The sequence below is a fragment of the Amblyomma americanum genome, chromosome 7 (genome assembly GCF_052857255.1).
Source record: "Amblyomma americanum isolate KBUSLIRL-KWMA chromosome 7, ASM5285725v1, whole genome shotgun sequence".
In the NCBI taxonomy this organism is placed as follows: Eukaryota; Metazoa; Arthropoda; class Arachnida; order Ixodida; family Ixodidae; genus Amblyomma; species Amblyomma americanum.
Genome location: NC_135503.1, coordinates 39,897,094 through 39,911,833, shown reverse-complemented (window position 1 = coordinate 39,911,833; position 14,740 = coordinate 39,897,094). Strand labels below are relative to the sequence as shown.

The following is a 14,740-nucleotide window of genomic DNA, read 5'->3' as shown; positions in this document are numbered from 1 at the left end:
TTAGGTTTTAAGCATCGCTCTTTCCGTGCACACAGACCTAGAGCCCCGACGCCCAGCTTATGGGGATCAGTGTAGAACAAGCTGTCAAGAACATCCGGCACTCACTGCAAGCGTTCACGGCCACCCACTTGCTAACAAAGACTCGAGCAGCGCCATTCGGTAAACCACGGCTCCGATGGCGAGCGAACGATGTCGCTCCCCCTCCTTCCTTTCGGCGCAGAAGCAATCAAAGAGGTTGTGAGGGAAAGGATTCCGAACGGGAAAAAAAGGAGGAGGCAGGCAGGGTTTCAACTGCATCCTGAAGCGACGAGGCGTTGCTGCACTCTGTTCGCGACCGTCGAAAACTATACACTTTGTTTTTCGAAAACTATGCAATGGTAGGGAAGCTACGAGTCCCTTTGGGGATACTGAAAGGAACACTTCCGGCTTCCTAAGCCACGCCTGCAGAGATTGCAAGGCGGCACCTGAATATGCGGAGTCCTTTGGAGTCGCTCTTCTTTGGCGTCCGTCTTAACTAAAATCTCCCGCGTTCTCCTGCAAACTGATTAAAGTATATGTCAGTGGGATGGAAACTGGGCGTTAATGAGGAATGTCCCTTATATGCTTTTTCCCGCCTGTAAGCCTAGTTCGTGCGGTGCTTTGAATTTAAGGAAGATGGGACGGTACAACGATATTGTTCCTTGTTTGCGCCGGACGAGACCGGGAAATCTGTTAGATTTTTTTAAAATTAATAAACTTGACAAATCGCTGCGCCCGTCTCGCCCTGCGCCCTTACTGCGTCGTCTGCTTTCATTTCGATGAGCAGACGGCGCGGGAAGCCCGCGTTACGAATTGGTGCGCAATAGCTCTCCTGATCTGTTCAAGAGTGTTCCATCTTTTGCAGCACTGCATGGCTTTCGGTGAGAAAGCAAAGAAACTGTTAGATTTCTATTCTATTCTTCTCTCCCACGCATAGCGGTGTCGAGAACAAAAAAACAAAAAATGACGAGAACGAAACAGGAACCGCGGCATAGCGACGCTACGAAAACAGGGCGGCCAATTTCATCTCGCGAACTTCGCGGGGCTTATGAAAGTAATCTGCCTTTAACAAGAAAGCTACGATCGATAAACCTCATAACTCAGCTCCGCTTTCCTTTCGTGTTTCTTTCCTTTGTTCGCCGCCAACGGATATTGTGAATGTTCTGCGCCTCCCATTTCATCCGTCCCCTTTTTTTGTCTTTTCTTCTTCGCTTCTTGTCCCTCGGTGCACAGGTCAGCCGCCTCGCGTCTTTTCGGGAACTTGAGATTGTCGGCAAATAAGCTGAGGCAGCGTAACTCTATAGCGGATTGTCACTCCGTTTTGCTTTTCCCGTCACAACCAAACACGGAGAATCAAAGGAGAGAGAAACACGGTGGAATCAAAAGTAGAGATTCAAACGCGAAAAAAAAGCACTTTGTCTGAATTCGACAGGCGACCGAAAGCGTAGGTAGCAGGCAGGTCCAACCTCCTCCAGAGATTTCCGATCGAAATCAAGCAAAACAAAGGTACTTCGACACTGTGGCGACGTCGTTCCAGCTGCCAACGATGTCTGCGTTTACAATGAACTTTTGTTCCCTGGTAGAACAGTGGTTGTTGAAAAAGCAAACGAATAAAAAGGTCTCAAGTTAAATCACGCCCTTTATTTCGGGGAAGAAGTGTACAAAAAAGTCATTTCTTTCGAGAGAACATAAGCAGAGGAGTGGGGGAAATGGGCATCAGAGTTCTGAAAACGACTCAGTCAGAAAAGCTCGTTACATTAGCAGTTGCTGGCGTTGCTATGGGTTCCAAACACGGCAACCCTGTAGCACTTTGGAAAAATAACTTAGCTGATCAGCACCTTCGCGCCCCCGGTTGCAGATGAGGATAAAATCTGATAACACAGGTGGATTGCCAGCTCTGCAATACGTCAAGGCAGAGACGCGAGGCCTAACTACACTCCGACATATCGCGAATGTTTTGGCGCCCTTCAGCATTCCTTGTTCTTAACGAGTGGCATGGAAATGCAAAATCTATGTGAGCGCGATGTTGTTCCACACGTGTTCCAAACAAAATTCCTGCACAGTAATTCAGGATCCCTGTTGTTGCGTTGCTCATACGCTTTGCAGCATCTGTACCTTGACATTGTACCAGCCTCTCACATCGAGCCACCACCTCTGATAAGTCAATCCCCCCCCCCACCCCGTCTCCTGGTGCACCTCTTCTGTCCTGTCCGCGCAATTTTGTTTCTTGTATGCACCAGTTGTCGGTGCCGAACAACTTTTGAAGGTGCGCGAGGCAAGGACGTATTGATACCAAATTTTTCGAATACGAATCGCATATGAATGCTCATCTTCGACTACTGAATCCAACACCCAATTATGAAGCACATATGCCTTAAGTAAAACTAGCATTTTTTTTCTTTTCTCAAGCTAGAACATTTAATTTGTTGAAGAATGAACCAATAAGCCTCAAATTAATTGTTCGGATCAGAGAGGTACCGAATGGAACTTATCCATATCTATGCGAGAACATAATTATTATCGGTGATAAACTCTAAGGGTGCTGCGTAGCTGAGAAGAAATAATACATTCTGGAGCAGCATAATCATATCTCTATCAGTGAGACATGCACTAAGGAACCTCAACTTGCCCTGGACTATGAGTGGACCCGCAATGCTGCATTATACCAGCCTCGCACGCTGAGCTGCCACATCTGATAAGTCACCCCCCCCCCCGCAACTCACTGTGCCCCTCTTACTAGCGAACAAGACTAAATTCTGCAAAACACTCCCAGTATTCGATTCAACTCTAATCATCATTTCCCGCCCACAGCCAAATCACAATCACAGAAATACCGTTAATTCTAACTCGCTTAATTCGAATTTCTGGGTTACTCGAACTCGTGCTCAAGTACATGCAACATCGCGTCCATCAAAAAACACTCCACTTTATTCGAACTCCACAGAATCCGAACGAATGTTCGGCCCTCTTCGTGTCAAAAATATCGGGAGCCGAATGTCAATAAACTCTAATAATAATATTATTTCCTTTTTGACACGCTAATCAGACTGATTACAGAAGCAAAAAGAGCTGAGCTCTTGCCCTTCACTGGGGGCAGGTTCAGCGCCTGAACATGCCCTCTGTGCCCCACATGTGGTGGCGAAAGGATCTTCAACACTTGATCTGCCACTGCCAAATATTTAATAGCCATCGCAAAGCACTGTTAAGTGCTTCAGGACTCCGTCAGGACGGCCCCGTGCACCTGGAGCATGTCCTTGGACCCTGGAGTGACGCGGCTTCTGGTGCGCGAGGGAAAAAAAGCATTATTAGTTTGCCTTAGAGACACAGGTTCGGTGCACACCCTATCATATCAATGCGTGTACGTGAGTGCTTGAGTGTTGAGTATGCTTTATTTCACCATTTCTTTTCTCTTTTCCTCTCTTTTCACTCTCTTCTTCTCTTACCTTCTTCTCTTCTTTCACCCTCACCTGGAGTAGCATGCTGGGCTAACAACCAAGCAGACCTCTGCTATATTCTTTAAAGTCTCTCTCTCTCTCTGCCTCATAACGAGGTCAGAGACAGAGCGAATGATGCGGCAGCAGTTTGTCATCGTCTTCTCACGCCATGTCTGCTTCGTGCCTTTCTCCCCTCTACGCCCGGAGGGAACGACTGCATCCCGGACACGACACAGAGCTTCCCTGCATGCATCATGACTACGCGTGTGCACTGTAAGCACACGGAGCCTGCCCGAACGACGACGGCGCGCTATCGGCGGCGCGTACGTCGGATAAGTCCTAATGAGATTAATGGCTTCATTGGACAGAGCGCGAGCGCAATCCGCTGGAGCCTTCGACAAACAAGCGTCCTTGGACCGTGGCACGCGGATGTTCGAGGGCATCTTTTCAGCGCTGCTATGCGCGACGGTCTTTTGTGCGCCGCTTCCTCTCTAATGCATAAAACGTGTGTGTGGCGCGCCTTTCTCCTTTAGCCCGCCTATAGGCGGGGGCGCTGCAGTCGCGCGGCTCTAGCAGCTGTAATTAGCTCGGCTGCTACTGTAGGAGCTCATATGAGGAACTGAAATACAGCTTAGAGGACGCGCGTTGAAAGCATCGTGTGCTATGACACCCGAGTCAGGTTAATCGTGCGTGCTGCAGTGAGGTCCATATTACTTCCAGGCCGTGGACACAGCTGGACGAGATGTTAAGGAAGGAAAGGCGAAAATGAAGAGGAAATGAGACCCATAAGCCCGTGCAGATTCGTTCCCAGAAATCTTAAGCTTTCACAAGGCAGCGCCAAGCTAGCCAAAATACATTACAAAATAATTCAGGAAAAAAAGACCTTATAAAAGCTGGGGACTGATTAGAAAAAGAAAGACGCAGACTTTTCCACCACGTCCGAATGAAGAATGAGAGCACAAGAGTTATCTCATGCAACCCACACCTCTTTACCGCCATAGCTTAAACGAAGCTCAAGACAAAGTTCAGCGGGATTGTGGGCCCAGATGTGGCAGGTCGCTGAGAACGCTTATTCTTCAGCCAACGTGTCGCTTATGGCTCAGGCCATAAGCATTGCTAAGCGCAGTGAAATTCTGAGCTAGCTTCAGCCAACTGGGAACTGACTTTATGAAGTTTGTAGAACGCATCCCAAAGGGATTAGTAATTACACGGCCGCCCCAGTGGTTCAGTGGATATAGCGCTCGGCTGCTGACCCGAAGGACGTGGGCTCGATCCCTGCCGCGGCGGTTGAATTACGATGAAGGCGGAATTCTAGAGGCCCGTGTACTGTGCGATGACAGGACACGTTAAAGAACCCCGGGTGGTCGAAATTTCCGGAGCCCTTCGCTACGGCGTCTCTCATAGCTTGAGTCGCTTTGGGACGTTAAACCCTCATAAACCATAACTACACGGTGCGCATGAGTTGGCCGATTTAGATAGCTAAATACATATATGGCAACCAGTGTTTGCCATTAACCAGAAACCTGCGGTCCTGGATTTGTGAGGCCTTTAGCTGACGAAAGTCTTGCCTTCCAACAAAATATCCAATTTTATTGAGATGAACTCTTCTGCTGACAGCTGTGGAGCCACTGTAATCATTTTCTACACACGGTCGGAGTGTCAAACGTTTTACTTTATTGTATTTGAGTTTCGGTAGAGTCGTTTCAATTTCATTTTCATCTTCCGCTTTCTCATCGCACTCTTACGGATCCCTTTTCAACTTTAAATTTTTACCCTAAGCAAAGAAGAAATCAAGTTAGAGCGAGGAAAACGCGGAGCACAAAATAGAAAAAGTAATCTCTCAATCGGCATGTCCTAAAGGTTCCCCTTCTCCAGCTGTCCAATAGCCTTCAGAGAAATTGGAAACTCAGGGACTTATATGAGCACGTTGGCCATGCGCGTGAAGACGCTTCGTTTGCATATGCAGCTGCTTTACATCGTCGCGTTCTATACTCAAGTCTACGTACGCTCAAATTATGCGCCAACTTTCTGCCTCAATCCTACAAATGTTCTGGAACTTCGAAAAGTGTTGCCTTTTCCCTGGGCGCGGAGAACGCATTTCTGTTGTTTTTCGAAGACACCGGCCTCGTCAATGTTCCGTGAGGTTCACAGGCTTTGAGCATGCTTGTGTGTAGGGTACTTGCGTGTGTGTGCATTGTACCGTACTCTATCGCTGCACTGGAGCAGCCTACCTGGCTCATTACCAGGCAGACCTTTCTAGCTGGCCGTGAATTGTTTCGTTCTATCTCTCCACGTTTTTTGTTTAATGCCAAAAGAAGCGAATGCGAGCAGTTTCGACGTTACATCAGTCAAGCTAGCAGGTGCATTCGTCACCAGTTTAGGCGTCCAGGCGTTGCATTTTGGAGAGAGATAGTTACATAAGCCGCTATTGTCCTTCTAGAACGTAGTAGTTGTGAAATATTTTATCGTACAGCGAGGATTCTAAGTCAAAAGCAGCAATAACCCCTGCCACATTTTGCTGGGAATCATTCACACAAGGAACTAAAGGGCAAGTTGTATCAGTCACTCTTCTGCTGTTTGGTCGCATGCTCGGCTGGGTTGTCATTCCAATACGCAAGCATTAGCCCGTACCCAAGCACACTTATCATTATCAGATCACCTATTGAAAACTACACCAGAAAAGTTTTTGTTGTCAGAACAGGTTTTCCTGTAGTGTTTTAGGACCTCACGACAGAAATTCTTGTTGTGGCAACAGAATTTTCGGTAGTACTTTGCTGTCCCCTGTCGTAAAGACAGCCATTTCTGTCGCGACAACAAACAACTTTGCAATACAGCAGGAAAATCTGTCGTAACGACGTGACGACAAAAATTTTGTCGTATTTTGGGACCGGTTCTGTTTTATTTTTCGAAGCTTCCTGCTACTTTTTTTTGTCATATCAATTCTCTGTTTGTTTTTTTACCGTAACGCTTTAATGCATGCTCTTGAATGCATTCTGTTTCGCCAAGCGTGCGGATAAAGCCAGAGTTAGTTACAAGACTCCAAATTTAAACCTGAGCATGCACCGCGGCCAGTTTGACTATTTTCAAGAATTTGGGGCAGCTCTTAGCAAGCGTCGCTAAGCCCTGTAGCCTCTGGCGCTTTAATGGGAGAACTAGTTTTGTTTGTTATAGCTAATCGCGCAGAAAATTGACTGGATTTTTCTAGAGAATTTCGTCTAGGTGATCATACACACGGCAAATGCGGAGGCGTCTACTTGCCTAGCATTTCTTCAAAAGCCATTCGAGGTTTAAACAATGCGCGACTATGTAGGCGACGAACGACGAAAATACAAACAGCTTTCAAGCAACAAAAAGTTTATTTTTAAAGAATCTACTACTCCATTCCTTTCTTTCCAGCACGATCAAATAGAGTAGTGACTGAGCTGTATAATTTTCATGCCGGGTCTGACAAAGTAAAGAGAAAAATGATCCAAAATTAACATTTCAACAAACTGATCACCACATCTCATTATGCAGGGCTATATTAGAATTGAACAGCGCACAATTGACGAGGCCGTAAGGAAAGAAACGGCATGCCCAAACTGCCACGCTAGTGAACAGAGCTACAAACTAGCAGGTCCACACTCACGTACACGTCTCGCAGCAGTCGCCTGTTAAAATGCTGCACCGCACAGCTTAAGAAATTCTCAGATGAAACTTAGGAGAGCAGAAAGTTGGGCTAGTTGGTTGATATGCATACTGAAGAAGTTGGCGCGGAAAAACGAGGACAAGCGAGACAAACAAAGACGAGCGCTCGTCTTTGTTTGTCTCGCTTGTCCTCGTTTTTCCGCGCCAACTTCTTCAGATGAAACCTTCGCTCTCACCGTGTATTTTTCTACCAGACAAAATAACAAATATAATTGCTAGTTTTTTGGTGATTAATCGCGCCGTGGCAAAACAAGAGAACTAAACCCTTGTCTCAGATTCCTGGTACGGCAGTGACACACTACGGACATTCTTGTCCATGTCTTGAATGGTCGCAAATGGTTCATCTGACTCCCACACAAGATGCAACTGTACAGCTCATCTCAAAGCTTCGGGCCGATTGGTATGAAACGCTCGGACGAAGCGACATTGTGCGGGGATTACCAAGTGGTATGATCGAAGAGATCTGGTTGAAGACAAAGACCTTCCTTTATAATTCTCTGCACTTCTCCGTACAGACCTTACCTCCTTATTGCAGAAGTGTAACACCAGTCCTTCAACGCCTATTGCAAAGAGAACCCGAAAAGTGCAACGTTCTAATACGTCTCGTGGTTTCATATATCTCTTTTCTTTCTATATATGCTTACTTCGGCCGTCTGTTCAAGCAACACAGAACATCTATACTGCATCGCACTTGAGAAAAGCTAGTGAGAATGTTAACTATGTAAAAAAAACGAAAATTAATCTTAACGCAAAAAGCTGAAGCGCAAGTGAGTATGTCTCACCCATCAAAAGAATGAAATCCCAAGCAGATATGAACATTAGAACTTATGTTCTGCAGGCTACATAATGTGTGCATTACGCCTTTCTTCCTGAACTAAATAGAGTTGCTTGTTCACCGACAATTCTGCCTACTCCCATTTGTTTTGTCGCTTGCAGGTTGCAATCTTTGTCTAATATTCTTCAAAGAAGGTCACAACATTGATCAGTTGCTGCTCTCATCTCTTTCGTACGCCTGTGAAGGAAACAACTCCGCGTGTAAACAGGCGTGCATACGATAGACGCATTATCTCGTGCGGATAGTGTCGCCAAAGAAAGAAAGAAAAAAGAAAAGAAGACATAAAGAAAGAAAGAAAGAAAGAAAGAAAGAAAGGAAGAAAGAAAGAAAGAAAGAAAGAAAGAAAGAAAGAAAGAAAGAAAGAAAGAAAGAAAGAAAGAAAGAAAGAAAGAAAGAAAGAAAGAAAGAAAGAAAGAAAGAAAGAAAGAAAGAAAGAAAGAAAAATAAGGAGGGACAAGAAAGACTCTCCGTGGGTGCAAAAAGACTGAGAAAGTGCGAATCTATTTACGAGCGAGATTATCAACGCTAAGCGGACAAAATCTATGGGCAACAGCAGCGACGCGCCCAGAGAAGCCACTTTGAGACCGACGTAAATGAAATGCAGATTAGGCACAGGTCCGCTATCTCGGCTCCGCGGTTTTGTGGAGCGTTATGCTTCGTGTGGCTGAGGGAAAAAGGAGAAGAAAAAAAAACGACAACAATGAAATAGAGAAATCAGCGAGCGCCTAGGAATTGGGGGGGGGGGGGGGACAGAAATGCAGTATTGGGTGTCGCCGATGCAATACGTAAAGAGGAATGGCGTTGAGAAATAAAAAAATGAAAACGGTACAAAAAGGTGCGTACAGGCATTGCCTGGGGAAGTGGGGAATGGGGAAAGACGAAAGAGGAGGTGCCTGGGGGTTCTGGTATTCGCGTTTCGCCTCCCAAAGAGGAAATGAATCAAGCGCAGACAATCGCGGGAAACACGACTGACACGTGCTCTCCGCGGAAGCGCCTTGCATGCAAATGCTTTTTCTTTCTCTTTTTTGCGGTTTTCTTTTTCTGATAATTCTTTCACCCTTTCTCCCGCCGTTTCTTTCATGCGCCCAACATACATAAACGCTTTTACTTCCTCCTCACCTATTCCTCTCTCGTGCGCCCATGTACCGACTTCGAAATGACGCGAGGCAATTTCATCCGCAACGTTCGGTGCATTCAGTCGCGCTTGCAGATCGGGATAAAAGCAGATAAAAAAGCTCCAGGAAGCAATGAGAATTGGGGACATGGGGAAAGGCTTCGGCCGTTTCGTTGGCCACGTACAGACAATTTCTGCTTTATGGAACTGAGAACTAAAAACGAGTCGGTCTTCCCTGCGATCTCCGATTATGTCTCAATGCTGATTCCATGGCCATGTCAACAAATATAGAAAACGGGTTCTATGAGCGGCACGCGTTTTGTAATGTGCCTGCTTATGCTGATGTTAATGATACGGGGTTGCTGTCCTAGCTAGTGGTAGACGCGCTGTGCAGATAAGTTTTAAATATTGCCAGCGAGAGAAGACAGTCTGTATTGATTTAATGTTTTCTCCTCTTTTTTTCAGCTAACGTAGCTGTTCGATACGGATATAGGAAACGAAAGGAATTTATCCAACGGCTGGGCACTATCTGTCAGTGAACTTTCTGAATCACGCGAGATTTTGATTTCTCCTGGGCGTGCAAGAATTGTGAACGCAGGCATAGCCTTGGTGAAGTTTAATAGCAAGAAATGCAAACATGTTCACATAACGTCGCGTATATTTTTGTTTTGTTTTTGTGCACAGATGTTGCGACTGGGTAGTTTTCCCATTCCATTCGCAGAAGTGAGCAGGAAACTAGAATATTCCCTGGTTTCGAGCACCGGTAGCTCTCATGTAATCGATTTCGGTAGACAAATGCAGAACACTCTAAGCAACTTAAAAATTTGTAAGAGAACTATTATATGTTTCCAATATTCAGTAAAAAAAATTGATCATGTTTAAGCCAACGTATCTTTCCTTGTTATTCGTTCTGCTTCGGTGCCTGTTCTGTCTCGAGAGAACTTATATTATTACCAACAATCATAATTTTAACGCTTTATTTTCTTCTTATCAAAATCTGGATTTCGCAGAGTTTATGCACCGCTTACGTGCAACCGAACACTGCTTGTAAAAAATATTTCCGGCAAAGGTACAGTTGCGGACAGAAGTTTTCAGAACACGGAAGACAAAAAAGATTTGGAGGACACTTAATATCTGCTTTTAAGGGAAAGGCATGATAGCGTAATGGGTTCCGTCAACTGTTCCGCTTGCCCGCGCATACACGGACATTATTTCCTCTTTCACAATCACAATCGTTTTGTGAAATATCACAAGACATACATTTAAAGCTCACGATTAAAAAAGTCGTACTAACGTTCCGTTCACAGCCTTTTTTCTAGTGCTTGGTTGCTTAGGCGTGTCGTATTATCCATCGTGTTGATTTACCTGAGTTTTCCTCACGGTTTGTACATCAATCATGTACTAAGGGAGCGATTACTCAATGGCATTCACCCAAGCGCAGCCATACGGCTACAAAGGAAAGCTAAACAGCTTTCTAAGAAACTGCGCAGTAAAAGAAAAATTCGTCCTCGTCCGGGGTTCAAAATTATATCTTTGTAACAAATACCATATGAAAACCAATACCTGCAAGGCCTGCAGGTAGTGTGTCTCCCGTCTGACTACTTAGACTGACTACCCCAATCTTATTTTCAGCGCAATTCATAATGCGAAGCTCGGAGAAGCAGGTAACGAAGCATGGTTCTCAGCACAACGGCATCTTTAACGCTATCGCGTTGAAAGCTAATTTACCTCGATGCATAGAGGTGTAGCCTGATGTTGAGAGGTGCACTCCGCAGGTAGCCCAGAAATGTGCAGAACATGCAATTCAGTTTGCAGCTTCATGCATTGTCTGCAATGAAATTAGGCTTTTTTATTTTTATTTTTGAAGAACTTTTGTGGGCGGTTGTGTCATATTACATTAGCACGACTTCAGTCTAATGCACGTAGGTTACCTCTAGACATTAACTCACTAAGGAATTCTTTGTTTGGTTTTTTATCGTTTTTACTGATATGGAGTTTTGTTTTTTGTTAATGCAGATATTTCGACCGATAATTACCACAATCTGTGCCTTTGTTGCATGATGTTAGCTGTTTAACCTGCCATTTCCACATGCTTAAAGTGAATAGTGTAGCACCTTTTTAGACGCAAACAAAAAAGAAACGGGTGCAAAACCTAAATCACTCAGGGCACTTAAATCCGCCTGCTTGGTTCAATAAACAGAGGGCCTCCTTTTCGTAACCTCTGAACTAATCTGAACACTCTATAGAAACCAATATGGTTAGCCAAAAAGCAATACCGTGCCCGACATTGAAGTATTTTCGAGTCACAAGGCAACCGACCAAAAAAAGACACAAAAGTGTACGTAAATATATACCTCCGGATACAGAACGGAATGGCATCAAGACAAGGGAGAGAAATGCGTTTCGAAACCATCGTTTTTGTTTTTGTTCTTCTGACGTTTGCGCTCACGTACAAAGGCGTTCGCAATGCAAGAGTTGTCATGCCCTCGCCTCTCCGCATCCGTCGTTCTTCATTCCTTCTTACCGGCCCAAAGAGTAGCGAGGGCAAACAACCAACGACAAAAATCGCTCGTCAATTCTCGAGCGAGCGGCCGGCAATCTGGATGAAATACGCGAAAACATGCGCAAGCCTGCATCACTCCTCGAAGTCAGCACATCTGGGCCGCCTCTCCGAAGCCCTTGTATGAAATATCTCGCCAGCGTCGTACGAACAGAGATCGCAGATTTGCGAAACCATCGCCCTCTAGAGTAGCTCTGCGCAGCGGGCACACGCGAATACAAAGAAAAAGTAAGAAAAAAAAAGAGCAGGGCAGCGAAAGATAAGTGGTACATCTGTACGGTCGTTTTTTGAAAAACATCACGCGGATGGAGGCCAGTGATTTCGAAACTCTGACATCGGGAAAAGCTTACAGACGGATTTGCTTTTAGGTGCCTTGTATGGAAAACGAACGAAGGTTTCCGTCTCGCCTCGACAGGAGGTATACCTTCCCCATGTCGCCATGCAGAATGCGTTCTTCCCCTCGTGAAGAAGTGAACGTGAGCAGTGTGGTGAACTTAGCAATGCCACGACGTTTGGATTCTAGGCATGCAAGACGTATGCCCGCAGTCGTCATGCACTACATCGAAGCGCTGGGCAGAGCAAGGAAATGAACCGTAAACAAGCCTTTTTTCCAGTCACGGACGAGCTTTACACTGCCGGTCTCTCTACACATTTGAGGGCATAATCTCATATATACCACCCTTACTGCGCCCGCATATGTAGTGAAAAGGGAGTTAGCAGCAAGATAACACCCACTGCGCGCCCTCTTTAACCTTCTTTGGGTGTTAAATGTGTTTACCTACAGAGGATAAATATGCGTTCGGCTGATTCTGAAGCAGCTCTTGAGGAGGAGGACGGCACAAGCTGGAAACGAAAGTGTCCGCAATATGAAGTTAAGCTCACTCGCTCCCACGACAACTAAGAGTCGCTAAGCATCCCGCTCTGGCGCTATATTAGCGCACCACGTTGGCGAGAACACGAACTTCCGATTCATTCTTATGCTTTGTCACGCTGCTAGGGAGAATAAACACTGTCAAAACTGCTACAATATGAGCAAGCTGCTTAGAGTTGTAAATATTAGAGACTCGTTCCACGGTGCGCTCAGTGGGCGATGCGCAACTACCACCAAAAGGTGCTCTTTCTGTGCGAAATCACCACTCCAGACGTACTAACCCCGAGCAAGAATCTACACACGCTTTCGGACGTATACTTTTTTTTAACTACTTTAAAATCCTACCGCTTCTTTCAGGCCAGTCTCTTTCGGAAAAAAGAACGTGGCAGCTGCGGTTTGAAGCGGCAGCTTGTGTCTCAAGCATCCAGCTAGAGTTAAGCCACAGAAGCTGGTCTAATCTCACCCATTGCAGATCCCAGCCAGACACCTTCTGTACCGGTAACCGATATCATTTCGGGTCCGCTGGCACTGCTGGAATATAGACTGTACGCACGCAAAGCGACAATATCGAAGCTGCAGACTCGCTCGGTGCTTGAGCGGCGGACGAACGTGCGGCTCGCTATACCCCAACGCGGGACCAGCACTCGCTCGCTGAAACGGGGAATGCGTTTCAAGCGATAATACATAATATAACGAAAAAGGAAACCAGAACCTCGAGCGTCCATTACGGCTCGTTAGCGAGGCAAGCGCTGCAGCGGAACTTTTCTGCCCAGGCACTTCTGGAACAAGTGAACTCGGCAAAGCGGGAAGCGCATTCGGCTTACCACCAGATTTAAAAGTTTCGGTCTGCTCCGTTTAGTCCTGTGCTCACTGGCGTGAATGCTTTCTCTCGCTATCTTTTATTCAGGACCAGAGAGTACGGAATACAACAGCGTTTCTCTCTTGGACTTTCTCGAAACCTACCGGCTTTTGCGTGCATTACAGCGATGAGCGGCTGTGAGTGAGTGCATCTTAATTGTTGTCCACGAGTGAGCCACAAATGCGCCGGCCATTTGGTGTGTAGAACAGCTCAGGTGCACCGACCTGGGGAGAGAGGTTCACGGCTAAATGCTTATGTGAAAGTTTCAAGATCCTTATTTGCGCCATCAGAGTGTGTCCTTGATTACATGCTCTGCTTCTTTTTTTCTAGAAGCCGCGGTGGCTCAGTGATTGTGGCACTGGACTGCTGACCCGAAATACGCGTGTTCGATTCAGGGCGCGGTGGTCGAATTTCGATGGAGGCGAAATTCTAGAGGCAGGTGTACTGTGCGATATCAGTTCACGTTAAAGATCCCCAGGTGGTCTAAATTATACCGGAGACCACCCTACGGCACCTCCTTCTTCCTTACTTCTTTCACTCCCTCCTTTATTCCTTCCCCTACGGTGCGGTTCAGGTGTCCGCCGAGGTGCGAGACAAATATTGCGCCATTTTCTTTCCTCAAATCCAGTTTTCATTTCATTTTTCTTTTTTCTTGTTATTGCGTCGCATCCGTTACTCCAAAAGCCCATCGCTTACTTGTTCTCGGTATTACACGCCCCGCCAAAGTCGGTTTCGTTGTTTTTATTAATGCCAAAATACGTCGTCGGTCAAAAAATTCGCCCATTGGCTCGACTGACGGGATGTCACCTGGCCGAAGCATGCCCATTGGCTGAAGGAGAGCGACGTCCCCAGATAGGAGCTTTTTCTTCGGCTAAAGGGCAGTGACGCCACAAAATGCCGTTAAAGGCATGCATCGCAATCGCACTGCCAACACTTCGCAATCGCAATCGCATTGCCAACATTTAATAAAAATAAGTGACCCTTTTGGCCGATGTAAGTTTTACCACACGTCAGTGGGATGCTATACACAACTCCAACCGCACAATCTACAAAAGGGTTAGCATGTTTCGTTTGTCCTTGTGCGGTTGGAGTTGTGTATAGCATCCCACTGACGTGTGGTAAAACTTACATCGGCCAAACGGGGCGATGTATTAATGACCGTTTGAGAGAACACAGTCTGTCACTAAAGAATGGGACCAGGTCAAATCTACCGTTTCACTGTAAGGATTGCTGGAAAGAAGAAGAAGGAAGAAAGAAGGCATGTGGAGCAAAACTTCTGGAAACAAGTGTAATCTGCAAAAGTAAAGACACGATCGCACGCGAATTGATAGAAGCGCACAGAATATGTAGGAGTGGGAGTGC

General features: G+C 46.0%; 1 protein-coding gene across 2 annotated transcripts in view; it reads right to left on the bottom strand.

The window, feature by feature from the left end:
* LOC144098948 (glutamate receptor ionotropic, kainate 2) overlaps positions 1–14,740 on the bottom strand; it is a 338,155-nt gene that overhangs the window by 321,529 nt on the left and 1,886 nt on the right. The gene's annotated exons all lie outside the window — the stretch shown is intronic.